Raw genomic sequence first — 5132 nt, 5'->3', positions numbered from 1 at the left:
CAGCTTCGGGCCCCGGGAGACATCGTCCGGTAATAGCCCTACATGCTGTTTGTGGCTAGATCTCTTTATACTCATGAGAGAGTCGCCGCGTAAGCCGGCTCCCCCTTTGCGTCTAGCCCTAGAGATTGTTTCTTGCTTCTCCCTCTTGGGGAGCCCTGCCCCTCCTTATATAAGTTAGAGGGGCGAGTTACATGTGGAGTACTAGTAGGACTAGGATTACTCTATTACAAGTGGAGTCCTAGTCTTGCTTCCTTTGTAGGAGAATATTCTTTAAGCCTTTCCTCTTAAGCCGGCCCATCATCACATGAACTGGCCTTCTGGGCCTTGGGCCTTATCATCCATCCGACCCGCCGTCGGGGTCATTAGTAAGTTGCCAAATACTCGTCAGGTCTCTATGAGCCATCACACCAGTGAACCACCAGACACGTGAGTCGCCAATCCTCTGGCGGTTACCAATGAAATATTAAGTCCGGCCGGGTCATATATCCGGCCGGGTCATACCGTGGAGTATATCCCCGACATTAGCCCCCAGTTTAATTTGGATTTATCTATGTTAAACTGATCTGCAATATAAACACAAGAGCAAATTTGATAGGTTGTGATCCGGGTTAAATATTCTTGTAAGCCGGCACCTGATCATCCTTAAGTCCTTGTCATTTCCACCTTCTAGAAAATCCGGGTCAATAGGCCGGCTTCATAATCAACTTGCTTGTAGAAGAAATATTGTAAATAAAGAATCCATTTGAGTCGGTCTTCAATGCTCTGACTTGACAAAAATATTGGTCTTCAAATATTCAACTGATAATCAACCGGCTTGAAGATGTAGAACTTGCCGATTTATGATTGCCAAAATTGTCGGGTTATAAACAAATGATGCCAGGTCATGTAATTGTTGCTGATGCCGGATTAATCTTATGATGACGCCGGGTCATAAACTTTGCAGATTTCTCCGATAATAATATAATACCTGATTTGCTCAAAACTGAGAATTTGAAGTTATTCCTCCCTTATATGCATATCACCTGTAGCCCCCAAGTGCCGGGTTGTCATGCTTGCAGCAACCTGGGACATGTAATTGCCTTATGCTCATAAAAATCTCAACTAGTGTAGCCCCCAAGGGCCGGGTCATTATGTAATAATGAGCAGGGACTTTGTAAATATGATCATGTAAACTTGAGCAGCAACGTGTAACCCCCAAGGGCCGGCTCAGTAAGATAATATTGAGTTGGGACTTTATATATACTTCTTTGAAAAGAACATCATATGATGTAACCCCCCTCATGGGGCTTGAACTCACACCCACAAGGTTAAGAGCTTTGTGCTTTACCAACTGAGCAGTGGACCCTTCAATATAATGGAATAAAACTTGTGTACCTTGAATTGTTGACAGGAGCAATTGGTAGCCCCCAAGGGTCGGCTCATTACAGTGATAAGTCGAATCTTCAATAAGGCCAGTTAAAATGACTTTGCATTAGCCCCCAAGTGCCATGGTGCATGCTGGCAGTGACATGGGACTTGCATATTTGATGTAATCTCAATTTGAATAATGTAGCCCCCAAGTGTCGGGTTGTAAGCCTGCAGCGACTCGGGACTATTCCTTCCATTGTAGAATAAATTATATCCATTGATAAAATAATATCCATTGCGCTGAAGCGACTTTGAAAACCTCAATCGTAATATTGGTTATTGATAACCATAATAAAAATTCAGCCATGTTGGGTATTAAAGATTTGAATAATATAACCCGATTTAAAAAAACTGGTTCCTGTGATATTGAATCATACTGCCGGTTTAGGATACCTATGCAGTAAGGGTGATAACCCAATCTTTTAGAAGCCAAAAACTTCAAAATGTTTATGATTGTCATATATGGCAATTTATCATCCAAAGTCAAGCTGGGTTAATCGAAACCACATATATGCTTCAGATATGAACAAAAAGTCTCAAGACAGACCCAAAAGACTATTTAAAAAAAACTTAAGCAAAATAGAAAGAAGAATTTGAGGCTTCTGATTCGAATACGATTAGTAAACCGGACCAAAGGGGTTAAGCTGGGATTCAAATACGATCATGTAGCCCCCAGTGGCTTTGGCGTTGCGCTGATCAAGAGGGTACCGACATTTATGTTCTCTTTGGTTCGAATACAACCTATGTTTGAACAGGAAGCCCCCAAATGACCTTGAGAGGTTTTTAACAACCCTAATTTGAATACGATCCAAGTCAGACCCAAAAGGGGTTAAGCTATGATTCTAATATGATCAAGAAGCTCCCTAGTGAGTTTGGCATTGCGCCGATCAAGAGGGTACCGACAGCTATGTTCTCTTTGGTTCGAATACGACCTATGTTTGAACAGGAAGCCCCCAAATGACCTGTAACTGTGGCTATGTGCCGGATCAAAGGGTAATCATAGCTTAACTCAATAAGCCGGAAGCCCCCAAGTGATATATTTATGAGTTGTGCTCGCCGAGTGCCTATGTTTGAGTTGTGCTGTGCAACTAACTCTCTTTGGTCCCTGTATTTTTTTGTGAAAAACTCGAACTTGCGAGAGATGAATTCTTTTTAAACCGTAATTTCAAACCGGATATTGAGAGCTTCAAAGCTTTGTGGGAGACAGGTTTACCTTGAGCCGGATTTTAAACCAGATATTGAGAGCTTTAGTGCTTTGTGGGAGACAAATTTCCCTTGAACCAAAATTTTGAACCGGAATCCTTCTTTTTAAGCCGGAAATTTTATGACGGCCTTTAAATATTCGCCAATAAGGCAGTAGCCTCCAGGGCCGGGTTATTTTTCTCTCCAATGATCCGGAGTTCTTGAATTCACTGAAACCGGCCAATTCTGCCGAGTCATGTCATTGTAGCCCCCGAGTCTCACGACGACTCGAGGAGTTGGCTTGAGATTCTCCATATTTAACCATGATATAAATTGGCATGAATTATCCAATAGCTCGGTGATATAATAGTCCCTTTTTGTAGTAGACAATTTGTCCTGCACTGGAAAACTTGTAAGCCAGAGTAATTGCTCTTTTAAAGAAAGCAATATATAATATAAAAATATATTGGATGGATTTCACCTGATGTGCTAGCCCAGAAATTAACCGCCGTGGAGTTGATGATCACTATGGTGAAGCTGAAGTTAATCACGGGCGAGTTGGCCGCGACGTTGTAAGCCGGTGCGGACGGGGAGTCGGTTGTAGCGTTGTAAGCCGGCACGGAAGAGAGAATCGGCCGTCCGTTCATCGGGAAATGTGACATGGAGGAAAATGCCATTGTAGAACGTTGCTAGTCCGTGCTCTATACCCGTAGTATAATAATAATTTTACATGTATATAAAAACACCAATAGGGCAATGTAATGGTGCTCAGAGGAATTAAAATATACTGATAAAATATATAGGAGGGATAACACCTGATTTATTGTCGAATCACGCGTAGTTGCGTTGTACTAGAGTCAGCTTCTGCGGAAGGCCGACGAACCAGAGCGATGCTGGAGTCGATGCGTGGGAGACTTGGCGGTCTGGCCGTGCTAGCGGCCTGGAGGCCGTGACTGGTAAAACCGGCAAGGTAAATCTGTAAACGTCAGGCGCGATGTTGTACGCTGATACAGATGGGGGCGTCGAGCGCAGCACCATAAGCCGGCGCGGCAATTTAAACATGGTGCTGTAAGCCGACGTAAATGTGGATGTCGAGCGTGGCGTTTGTGAGCCGGCGTGAAACGACGCAAACCGGCTTGGCCACAGAAAATAATAAATGTCCTAAACCTGCATACATAAGATTGCACAACGGATAATAAAATTCTTAATAGAATTAATTTGCAGAGCAATGATGTAGAAGAGATAGCACCTGATAACTTGCTCGAACGGTAGTTGTTCCAATGTCCGGAGTGCAGTCCGGTGATAAGTTAAGGACAATATTACCAGCAATTACGCGGCATCAGGTGACTTGAAACTGCCGGGGACCGTGGCAGTTTAAGACAGTGGAGGTGACCCTGATAAGGCGACTCAAGGTGGAGGAAAAAATGGCTTATCTTCTTGGAGGAAAAAATGCCTTATCTTCTTTTTTTAAACGAACAAGCTGTTTGCTTCTTTCCTTATCTTCTTCTCATGACTTCACCGTGCGAATGATCGACTTCTTCCGACTGGGAGGTCGACTTGGATGGATGTAACTGTTAAGGACGGAACACGTCTGATCTAGTAGTACTCAAGTAGTACTAGCCCTCTTCCCAAAAAGGAATAGTTGATGTTGGCTTTCACGTGGCAGAGTGCTAGTTTAAGCCGTACTAGTACTTTTGCTTTGGTCTTGCGTAACGAAGCGGTGGCCGGTCAAAACAAAAATAACCTTGGGACTTGAGTGCTATAGGTGCGGAGAAAAAAAATCCAACACCACCGTGCGTGAGCCCCACGGTGGACGCCAACTGTCGTGGAATTGTCATGATAGTTGTCCTAGTGTGAGGACTTAGACGTGAGGCCAATGCATATTTGTAGTAGCTTGAGAGGGGTTGAGCAGAATCGAGAGACGCAACACAAGACAAGGATTTAGACAGCTTCGGGCCCCGGGATACATCGTCCGGTAATAGCCCTACATGTTGTTTGTGGCTAGATCTCATTATACTCATGAGAGAGTCGCCGCGTAAGCCGGCTCCCCCTTTGCGTCTAGCCCTAGAGATTGTTTCTTGCTTCTCCCTCTTGGGGAGTCCTGCCCCTCCTTATATAAGTTAGAGGGGCGAGTTACATGTGGAGTCCTAGTAGGACTAGGATTACTCTATTACAAGTGGAGTCCTAGTCTTGCTTCCTTTGTAGGAGAATATTCTTTATGCCTTTCCTCTTAAGCCGGCCCATCATCATATGAACTGGCCTTTTGGGCCTTGTCATCCATCTGACCCGCCATCGGGGTCATCAGTAAGTCGCCAAATACTCGTCGGGTCTCTGTGAGCCGTCACACCAGTGAACCGCCAGACACGTGAGTCGCCAATGCTCTGGCGGTTAACAATGAAATATTAAGTCCGGCCGGGTCATATCGCGGAGTATATCCCCGATAGTCTGTTTTCTGAATTATCAATGCAATAAAAAATACCCTGAAAATAAAAGTTCTCCAAATGCCATGAAAATTAAATATAATTTTTTTAGAATATTTGAGA

The sequence above is a fragment of the Triticum urartu genome, chromosome 3A, assembly GCF_056163025.1.
Source record: "Triticum urartu cultivar PI428250 chromosome 3A, HENAU_Tu73, whole genome shotgun sequence".
Classification (NCBI taxonomy): Eukaryota; Viridiplantae; Streptophyta; class Magnoliopsida; order Poales; family Poaceae; genus Triticum; species Triticum urartu.
The sequence above is the reverse complement of the archived record's forward strand: the minus strand, read 5'-3'. Positions refer to the sequence as shown.